We start from the raw sequence: 10,974 nt of genomic DNA, 5'->3' as shown, positions 1-10,974 counted from the left end.
ACTTGTGGGCAAATGGACCTGAGGGGATTGAAGCGAGGTGTCACTGGAGAGCCCCTCATTAGGTCTGATGGCATTGTCATAGGGTCCTGCTGTTATCGTCCATCAAGAAGATGACCCCTGGTGGATGGAGACAGGCTCACGGGTCCCCAAGGCCATGGACACCTGCCTTTTCCTCTGCAGGAGGGGCTGGGCCCCCTCCCGCCTTGAGCACGCCTTAACAGCAACCACTTCCCCGCCACAAGTCTGTGGTTGTCAGTTCAGCAAACTCATTTCATGAGCTTCAGTCGGGTGCCGGGTACTTCGAGATGCTCGGGATATGAAGGTGACAATGGCGGGGACCTCGCACTCAGGGAGTCCCCTTCCATCAGAGGGGATGCGCTGGGTCAGGGCCCACCGAGGCCCGTGGGAGGATGGTGGCAAGCCCGAACCTGCTGACACACAGGCCCAGTGACTCCGTTTCATTTCAGTTTTATGATTTACGGCCTGTGACTTCGTCTGTCCACGCCTCAGGTGCCTGGGGTGAGAAAGGGGCCCTAGGGACCCTTCCTCCATGGTTGTTGACTCGAAGATGAAATGCGATGAGATGCGGGAGAGCTTGCCCAGTAGGGCGCCTGGCACGTGGCAGAGACTCGAGAATACACAGCAGCTTGAGATTGTAATGCACAATTTGTACACAGCTTGGAGACACCCACCTCGTGGGACCCCAGGTCTCCCTCAAGCGGCGAGCACACGTCCAAGTTTTCAAGTGGGTACACAATTCCTACACTCCAGAGCAGATATCTGGGGCCATCAGGCCTCGGATCCGTGGCTGGCAGAAGCCAGGTTCGCTGGGCGATGGGCATGGATGGTGCTGGGTGGCACTTAACCCCGGCAACCTTAGGCACCACCCAGGCAGCCCTTGGGAACAAACACAGAGCAGGTAGGCCTGTCTGGCTACACCCTCACTGACAGCACCTGCCTGGCGAGGCCTGCCTGACCTTGGCCCTGTCGTGGTTGGAAATCCCCAGGACTGAGGTTGACACCTTGTGCTCAGGGCTGCTCTCCCATTGGCTGCCCAGACCCACTCATTTGCATGGCAGGGATGTTCCCTTTGCTGGCTCTCCTGTCTCTCTTTCAGGTCTTACTGTTGAGGGCCTCCTCGGGGGCCACCCGATTGCCCAGACGAGGTTGTGAAGCCCTGCTCTGCCACCTTGGGCTCGTCCTTGCAGCCATGGTCACAGTTGTCATCATAAACAAAGCTCGAGTGAACTTTGGGCCACTCCACCCACAGGTGGGCTGGGAGTCTCCAATGTTATCATTATTGTCCTTGCAACAAAAATAACGACAGATTAGATTTGTTGAGTTCTGACAGGCCCTTCATTGCACATAAGTCATGTCACTGAAAATCCTCCCACCATACTGCGAGCCAGCCAGGTGTCATTATGGCCACCACTTTCCAAGGAGGACACAGCCAACACGTGGAGTGGCCCCCGAACCTGAGCTGTGATGTGAGCACCTTCAACCACAGCTACCCCGCAGGCGTGCCCAAGCGGGGCGCCCGAGATATGCAGGGAGAGGACGTCGACACTTGTCACATATAGATAAGGCCTCTCCCTTGTTCTGTTTCAATCTGATGGCCTCCAGGAGAGCCTCTCTCTGCTGATAGCCTCCCTTGGACACCTCCCTCACACTTGCTTACCTCCTTTTTTGCATCAAGAGAGGGCCAGCCAAGAGTTAACAGTTTGGTGCACAATTGTATCTGGTTAGACACTTGATGATCGTGTCTTTGGCTTTCTTAATATTTAATTTAATAGTTACTTTTGCTTTATGGCACATTGAGACTTGTTTCCATTTGTGTAAATGACTTTGGCTCTTTCTAAAGCAAAAGAAAAAAAAAGAGGAAAAAGTTACGGGGTAAAAGAAAGCTATAAAGTGACTAATGGTAGAAGCGTACCCAGCTACAGCAAGAACTGGGGGGGTGGGGGAGAAGGGGCGTGCCAGGGTCCCCGGACTGACGGTCGATGAGAGCTGGCCATGCTGTCACCCACATAGACGTCAGCGCGCTGCGTGGGCCTGACTGCACCTGTCTTGCATTGTGTTCTCCCCGTTCCCTGCCTTTTTCCTTCTCTCCCTGGTGCATCCCAGGCTTTTAAAGAGCAAAGGCTGGGTCAGACTTCTGCGTGCTGCTGGGCACGGCACCACGCTCCTGAGTTGCCAGTGGTTGGTAGGGGCCTCCCCTGTGGGTCTAACTGTATCATATGACCCTACCTGACCTGCATATTTGGCACAAAGTAATCACTTATTCAGGGTGTTGAGGAAAAGACAGACGTGGCTCAGAATTTTCTTATTCTGAGCATCTCCAAGCAGCTTACTCCTCCTTGGGCTATGGAGGCTGCAGCAGGGAGTGGGGCCTGCTGGTCTACCACGGGGAACTTTGAGCTGCTGAGAAGGTTGGAGAACATGGAAAGGGATGCAATTCATGGTGAGCTTTCTAGAAAACTTGGTGAGTGACAAGCTCTGGTAAAAGACATACACATTTAGGTCTTAGTTTTTTCTGCAAAACAACAGTCCCAGTAATGAGGGTGGTGACCGACCAGCAGGGTGGATCGATTAGAAGTGGTGATGTTGCAAGTGAGAGACACAGACTCGCCCCGCCTTAGACCATCTCACACCCCTGGGCTGCTCAGATGCAGATTCGGGGGAAGCTTGGGCCACTGTCTCAAAGGACGTCCCCGTGGACCCGATTCTCTGTCTCTTCATCCGTCTCCCATGGTGTTCCTTCTCCTTAGGGTCCACGGTGGGAGGGCGGCCTCTCTTCCCCAGAAGCCGTGGCTGATGTGGCGTGAGGCATGCCGTTGGCTCCCATTGGCTCTGAGGGTGCCCATCCCTGAACCAAGCACCTATCCAGAGGTGGGGGTACTGGTTGGGTGTGAGAGTCAAACAGGCCTGCATTTAAATCCCGACCGCCCCCGCGCACCTGTGTGACCTTTGGCAAGTCACTTTCCCTCTCTGTCTTGGTGTGAGATGGGGGGAAGGCTGCGTCCTCTGGGCAGGGTTGCTGTGAGGAACCTAGGAGAGGAAGCAGGGGAGGCCCAGGATGTGTTTGTGGAGAGTGTCCCGGGTGCCAGACCCTGGTGCAGGGACGGAAGCCGCAGCGGTGAGCACGGGGATGTGGTCTGTGCCTCCTAGTGGTGTTGTAGGGAAGACACGCACCAGCCATCGATAGATAACGGGAGAAACAGGCATTTGGTCAAAACCCTAAAGAACACTCTTAGGGAGAAGCCAGGTATTCCTAGCATCAAAAATGGAGACCCAGCCTTGCTGAAGAGGTCAAGTTCAAGGGACTGAACTGCCCTTGATCTGGGATCTGAAGAAAGGTCAGATGACACTATGAAGATGAATTAATAGACTTATCTCATTACTCTTCCTGGAAGATGCCGAGCTTGTTTCCACCTCCCAGTTCTCTCCGTCTGGGGTGCCCTCGCATACCTTAGTGGTTTGGCTCCATTCTCTAGCGCTTGGGGTCTCTGCTCCAATGGCCTGTCCATCCTCTCCATTCGACATGGGGCCTCTCTCCCAGCCCTCTCTGTCACTCTATTATCCCCCCGTTCACTCTTCATAGCACTTGTGCCAACCCCAAAACAATTAATTAATGATCTGTGCTTTGATAGTTCGCTGTTGGCATCACGGAGATGTCTGTCTTGTTCAAGGTCCCCGTGTGGGAGTCTAGACTAATGCCGGCTCCCAGTAGGTGCTCAAATAGTTGTTGAATGAATTAAAGAACAGACTTAGAATCCCTTTAAATGGGTGTTCCTTGTGATAGCAGTTGACATTTCTGGAAACTGAGAGTTTAATCCTAAGGGTGAAATAAAAGCACTGCCCTGCATCCATTCCCTCCCCTGACCTGTCACCACGTCCGGCGGGAGACTTGCTCCGGTGCAGAGCTCCGAGTCTCCGAGGAGGTGTCAGGCCAGCCCCTGCCCTCTGCGGATCTCTGAATTTGAGTTATGGCTTCCCGACCCTCCTGCATTACTCTTTTGCTGAACGGGCGTCTTTCAGAAGGAAATTGCTTTCACACACCAAAATGTGGAGTTCATTAACAACGCAATTGCACAATGTCTTTCGGAAGAAAATGTGTCTGTGTCACAACTTAAAGAGTTCTGGGAGTCCCTTCCCTACTCTACCTTTGGGAGACCCAGAAGCAGGCGGCGGTCTCAGCTTTCCACCCGCATGTCCCCACCCCCAGTGATCTCCCCTCCTTCGCCCCTTTGCTTCCACGACCTCTCACCCTTCACCTCCTTCCTTCTCTTTGAAGTCTGGGCGGTCTCCTAGGTGTGAGGGAGACCTAGATGAGAAGAGAAGGTGGGTGACAACCCAGGGAATTTCGGCAAATGCAATATATCTTTTTTCTCTGACCCTGGGAACAAAAGTTGGCAGGTTTCCATTTAAGGAAATACAAGTGTTTTGGGGGGAGAAACTCCACAAGCCTCAGTAATAAGGAAGCACCTGTACCCCATAAATTCCTCTATCTTTAATCTCCGATTCTGATGTTTGCAATATCGGTTTGGAGCTCCATTTCTGTTCAACTCAGCCCACGTTTACAGACTTCTCAGGGCAAAGGCATCATTTGAGGCAGGTTGTAGGATTGAGCCTAACTCTTCACATGTCCCTAACCATGCCCTTGACCTTGCCGTGCTCTCTTGAGTCACAAGGGCTTGGCCATGGAGTTGCTTTGGCTGCTGTGACACCGGTGTGACATCAATAGAAAACCGTCTGTGGGCTGTTCGTTTTCCCTCCTTGGAGCCCCATCCCCTGCCATGGAGGTGTGGGGGGCAGGGACATGCCTGGGTTTGCCTGCTGGAGGATGAGAAACCCACAAAACAGAGCCATGTCATTTCTGTTGCCCCTGCCAAGGTCAACCTGCGCCCCCCAGTAGTCCCTAATGTGTGAGTGAGCCCAGCAAGATCCCAGAGCTGCCCAGAGAATAAGCGCTCTGTGGACCAGCATTCCAATTTGGGGGTGTTGGTTATGTATACTCTTGTGACACTAAATGATGAACACACCACCCTCAAAGGTCTTCTCTCTGTTGGGAGAGAACAGTTTGCACACAGCTGTCATTCTCACGACTAGTACCACTGGCGGGTAACGTGTATTACACGCTTATTCATTTTGTGCCAGGCACGACAGTCAATGCTTTACCTGCGTTCTCTCATTTAACCCATAGAGCAACCCTACTGGGATGTTGAAACTGGTATCCCCACTTCGGAGATGAGGCAGCTGAGACACAGAGAGCTGAAGTGACTTGGCCAAGGTCACACAGCTAGGCAAGGTTGGGGGGAGGGTCAGGATTCAATCCAGGTGTGTTTGAGTCCAACACCCGTAAGTGTTACTATTATGCTTTACTATTGCAAGTCTAAATGTTTCAGCAGCTACAAGAGGGTCAGAAGTTATTCCCTTTGAACAAACCAGATAGAACTTTCTAGAAAAGGCAGCAGTTGAGCTTTGAAGTGGCTCCAAGCAGGATCCACGCAGCGAGGTGAAAGGAATGGAGATGTGCTTTTGTGAATATTTTCACTCTGCAAACAGATCAAGGCGGTCGACAGCCGCTGGCGTCCAGTCTCCCAGCTCCAGCGGCTGGGTGACTTTGCGGGGCACGTGAGTTTTAGAAGGGTCCCGTTGGTGAAACATTCCTCTGATAAAAGTCAAGTCTACTTCAAGGTGGGTGAAGCGCGCAGGTGTGTTTGTGGCATGTTGACTTAACTTGCTCAAAAGTATCTCTCCCATTAATCTGCCAGGATGCCTGGAATTCCCACCTTCAGGTGGGGCATTGAAGGTGCCAGTTTAAATGCACACGTGCGGGTGGAGATAAGTTGAGAGCAGGTGTGTATGTGAGAGACCGTGGTCCAGGTGGGGGCTCCTGGGAGGGGTGGGGGGGCAGGAGTTGGAGGTGTTGCTGAGGAAAACAGGCACGGAAATGTGGGACAGAGATTCTCAAACTGAATTGGCTTCTGCGAGGGCTGACACCATGGAAGATACCGTCATGGGCCCCGCCATCAGGAAGCAGCGGGTCTAGGGCTGGTGTGTGTGCCAGGCCACCATGAGGCTCCGGGCTGGCGTGGCATTGATGTTCAAGTAACATGATGCCTCAGGGTTCAGACCCCCCCCCCCATTTCCACTTCTGCTTCCTCTGTGTTGGCTCCATTCATGAACAGACTTTTTTCCTCATGGTGACGAGATGGCTGCCAACACATGCAAGCTCTCCTCTGACCTTCAAGCCACTCCATGGAAAAACAAGAGCCTCACCTCCAAAGTCCCAGAACAGGATCTCATTGGCTCAGAGAGGGCCAGGCTTAGCTCATAGGCCTATCCCTGAGCCAGGCACTGTGTTCAATGTGGTGTTCACTTCCTCCGGCTGTTGTAGCAAATTATCACAAACACACAGATGCATTGTTATTCTTCAGGTCTGCCTATCCCAAACGGGGATGTCATGCTCTGATTGGGTAGTCCAGAGACACAAGCTTGGCCCTGGAGCCCCTCCCAAAGCACAGAGCGTGTGGGGAGAGGCTGTGCCCCAGGGGGACGGGGTGCGGAGGGGCCAACCACAGCCAGCGTCCACAACGGAAAACCAGGGGCACTCTCAAACCATTTCATTAGACTTGCTGTCAGATTTCCTTTTGGAATGGGCTGATGTCTTTGAGCCCTTGAGCACATGTAATGGGTAGGGCTTCAGTGTGGGATGCACTGTAGTAATGTTATTGCATTTGGAACTTTATAAACAATTTCTGTTGCTTTTAAAGCAAAGATTTTGGAGCCTGGTCCCTCTTCCCGGGCATGTGACAATCAACCCCATGATGGAAGAGAGGTGCACAGCTGAGACTCGGACAACTTGGAAAAGCACTTAATTATCTGGTTTCTGGGTGGGCAGGAGGAAGAAACTCCAGGACAATGGAAAACTACATACTGTATTACATTACTCTCACTTAAATCCCCTAAATTTTAAGAAAAACAATCTTCAAAAGGGTCGGAAAGCACACAAAGAGACTACTTGAGGCGATGCTTATCTAGATAAATCACAAGATTCTTCAGGGCTGGATTTTGAATCCAAGTTTCAGCGAGCGGTACCGTCTCACAAATACAGCTGCCCATCTGCCAGTTTGGGAAATGCTGATGAAAAATAAACGGATTGACCTCGCCATGCCCTTGGCCGTGGCCCTGAGTGTCTTGATCTATCACTTGTCTTTGGGGCCCAGCTGGTGGCAGAGCCAGGGAAGGATGATCAAGAGTGGTGGCCAGCCTGAGAGGAGGAGAAGGGCCGTTTACTAGTGTTCGGCCATGGCCCCTCCTTGTGATCTTTCATCAGAGGTTGTGCGACTAAGGAAACCGGACCAGCGGAGAGGAACGACTCACCAAGGACACACAGAGAAAACGCCAGTACGATCGTGACCCCGGCGTGCCGGCCAGAGGGTTGGGGCTGGCTGAGGGCTGCACACAAACTCTGCCCGGGATGGACTCGAGTCCTGACTCTGCCGCTTAGTCGCTGCCGACCGACTGACTGTAGGCCGGCCACTTGACTCCTTCTGAATTTCAGGTTTCTTCATCTATTAAATGGGGACAGCGGTAGTTCGGGTTCTGCTGAGTTGTTACAAGGGCAGAACCGTGATTAAAGCCCCCACTGCCAGGCTGTCCTGAACCATGTGAGTTGTGTTTGCTTCACACGCTGCTTAGCCCGGAGCCCCCAGATTCCTTCTAAAAGCTCTTGTCAAGAACCCTGAGATTTCTCCTTCTTCCGTGTCCTCCCTTAGGCTCCCTTCTCTCCCCTCCCCCACCCCCCCCTCCTCATCTGGTTTCCTTGACCAAGGAGCTTTCTAGACTTCAGCTGCGGGCAAACCAGCGTCGCAATTTTGCCAAGTCTTCAAACTACCTCTACAATAACTCCTCCATTTATCTATTCAGGTTACTTTTATTTTACTTAAATAAATCAACCTCATTTATTTTATTTGCATCGTTTGTCATAAATAAAAGATAAATATAAAGGTAAACACAATGAAAATAAAAAAATGTTACAAAGTCCCACGTGAAACAACAGAAGCCAACTTGATCCGACTACGGGCCGAGGGCTTGAATAGACATTTCTCCAAAGAAGGCGGATATACCAGTGGCCAATGAAAAATGCTCTGCACCACCTATTATCAGGGAAATACAAATGAGAATCACAGCAAGATGCCGCCTCACACCCAGTTCTTCAAATTAGCAAGTGTTGGCGAGGGTGTGGGGAAATTGAGACCCTGGGCGCTGTTGTTGTGAGTAAAAGGGTGCAGCCCTTTTACTGTCAAAAAGTGTGGCAGGTCCTCAACAAATTAAGAATGGAATTAGCATATGGTCCAGCGATTCCACTTCTGAGTATATCCCCAAAACACCTGAAAGCAGGGACTGGAAGACATGCTTGTACGCCCCCATTTAGAGCAGCGCTCTCCGTATCTGGAAGGTAGAAGCAACCCAAGTGCCCGTGGATGGAGGGACAGACAAACGAATCCGGCCCATCCGCACAAAGGAATACTATTCAGCCTTAAAAGGGAGGGACATTCTGACACCCGCGACAGCCTGGATAAACCCTGAGGACATTAGGCTGAGGGAAATGAGCCAGTCAAATACTAGACGATTCCACTTACGTGAGGTACTTAGTCGAAATCACAGAGACAGATGCCAAGTAGAGCGCTGGGTGCCAGGAGCTGGGGGAAGAGGCGAATGGGGAGTCGTTGTTTCCTAACTGTCTGCTTAGGTGCAGACTTCCAGTTTTACAAAATGAAACACATGGAAATGGACGAGGGTGATAGCCACATGACACTATGAATGCTTTTAAAACCACTGAACACTTAAAATGGGGAGATGATACATTGCCACAATAAAAAATAAAAATGGGGGAAAGTAGTTGAGCTAGATTCTGGGGCCTGCCCAAGGCTCCAAGCCTGTGACCTGTTCTCTCTCAGCACAAAAAGGGGCGTCATTAGAGCAGCGAGAGACACACCCAGTGGAGGTGTTCTCGTGGGCCTAGTTGGGATGACTGAAGAAGAGTAGACAAGGGAAGACCTTTGTCACTTGTGAGTGGGTGTGGTTGACAGTCACGGTGCTTGGGTTGTCCAAGGGCCAATTACAATCCTGCCTCCTCGCCACGCTCTTGACCCCCGGGCTTCCTGCTCTCAACCAGGTCAGAAGACTCCGACGACGAGGCCGGCCCTGCGGCAGTGCCCACCCCTGCGGTGTCCGAGAGGCCCACCCGGGGTGTGCTGGTGTCTGCCCGAGCTGTGGAAGGCAGTAGACCCGGGGAGGGGTCCGGCAGCTCTGGCATCTCACAGCCTGAACACACCAGGAAAACGCCTTCTGCCCTTTTCTCCGTTTAGCCGGTAAGTGCATTTTCTCTTTTCCCAGCCATCCTCCAATCGCATAATTTTTTCACGTTGTAGGTGATGGATATTTTTATGCCAAGGGAACAGGTAATAATGAAGTGATTCAATCTCAGCCCAGTGGGAACCAAAGATAATCCTAGACTTGGGTTTTTCTCACTTTCAAAATGTAAAGCACAAACAAAATAAGGCAGAAGCTGCCTACAGGACATGTCCTTATTGGTGACGAGTGACCCCCAAAGATGGTGGCTTTCACTCTCCACTGGTGACTGGGCCTCGAGGACTGGGCAGCCGGGGAGGGGTCCGGGGGTGCCGTTTCAGTTACAGTGGCCCTGCAGCAAATCGCCCGGCACCGAGTGGCGTAAAACGGCCATTCGGTGTGCCCCACGTTCCGTGGGTCAGGTTTCAGACAGGGCACGGGGTGCGCAGTGAGTCCCCTGTCGGAATTTTGGCCTCTCAGGCTTATTCAATCCCATGTCAGTGGCTGGCACTGGCTGTTGGCTGGGAGGCCTCGGTGTCTCTCCACGTCCGCTTCTCCGTGCGACCTGTCCCTCCGAGGACCTGTTTGAGCCTCCAATCCAACCCACGAGGACGGGGTAGGCAGGGGCCCGGAGGGGACTGCCTGACGACATTTGGAGCGCTGCCCCTCTCTATCGATCACCCTTCCCTCTGGTCAGGGAACTCTGGTCAGGGAGGGCTCCTGGGTGTCTGTGGAGGTCAGCAGTCCCTGGCCTAGTTCACAGGACACACCCAGTCATCCATTTATTCGCCCAGAAAGCCTTCTTGACTATTTCCTATGCACCCAGGGACAGTGCCCGCACAGATGGCCTTGGAAAAGAACAAAATAGAGCAGCCTTTCACTTCTGGGCATGCTCCATGCAGAAGACACGTCCCAGGTGAGGGGGGAAAGCAGCCAGCATGTGGACTCCAGGTCCGGGACTTGAAGACCATGAAGGAAATAACGGGCTTGCGGAGAGAGGAACCTGCCCCTCACTGAAGCCATCTCTCTGTGCAGGGGGCTGAGGGGGTCCTGGACACCCCCGGACCGCTAACCCTGCTTCTTGGTTGACTTTGCTGTGGGGCTGGTGCCCACACCCACTTACCCTGAGCTCCTGGGAGAGGCAGGGAGAGGAGCCAGGGCCCTGAGTCAAGAGAGTAAAGTACGCCCTGGGCCTTGGCAGGCAGGCCCTGGGTGAGGAAGGGTAAGGTGTCATTAGGTGAGCAGTGAGAAGTGTCCCTTTCCCTCAGCCGGGAGATGAAAGATAGCAGCCTTTCTGCGCAGCCTTTTATCTTTCCTATTGCTCTGCGGGTGGGGGCGGCAGGTCCTGGGGCAGCAAAGCAGCGCGCGAGTGCCTGTGTGTGTGTCTATGTGTGAGTGTGTGTGTTCCCGTGGCCTCTCGGCAGCTGTCGGCCCCTACCCCACCGCACCCGGCCTGGTGCGCCGCCCCCCGCCCCTCGCCGTGCTGGGTGCGCTGCGGGCCACAGCGCTCCGGGTGGCTTCCCCCCCCCCCCCCCCCCCCCCGCGCCTAGAAGTCGACCCCCGGTGCGCCCCGGGTTCAAAGGCCCCGCGCGGCAGCTCCAGCCCCTGGGGGGG

The 10,974-nt window shown here is 53.2% G+C and overlaps 1 long non-coding RNA gene across 1 annotated transcript; it reads left to right on the top strand.

Annotated features, from left to right (window-relative positions):
- Positions 1 to 9,096: 9,096 nt before the first annotated feature.
- On the top strand, positions 9,097 to 10,894 carry LOC128781235 (uncharacterized). The gene is made up of 3 exons (XR_008427162.1): positions 9,097 to 9,380; positions 10,187 to 10,276; positions 10,396 to 10,894. It is a non-coding gene; the product is annotated as an uncharacterized lncRNA (long non-coding RNA).
- The last annotated feature ends 80 nt before the right edge of the window (positions 10,895 to 10,974 follow it).

The sequence above is a fragment of the Desmodus rotundus genome, chromosome 6 (genome assembly GCF_022682495.2).
Source record: "Desmodus rotundus isolate HL8 chromosome 6, HLdesRot8A.1, whole genome shotgun sequence".
NCBI lineage: Eukaryota > Metazoa > Chordata > Mammalia > Chiroptera > Phyllostomidae > Desmodus > Desmodus rotundus.
Note: the sequence above shows the minus strand (reverse complement) of the source record. Positions and strands in the feature narration are given on the sequence as shown.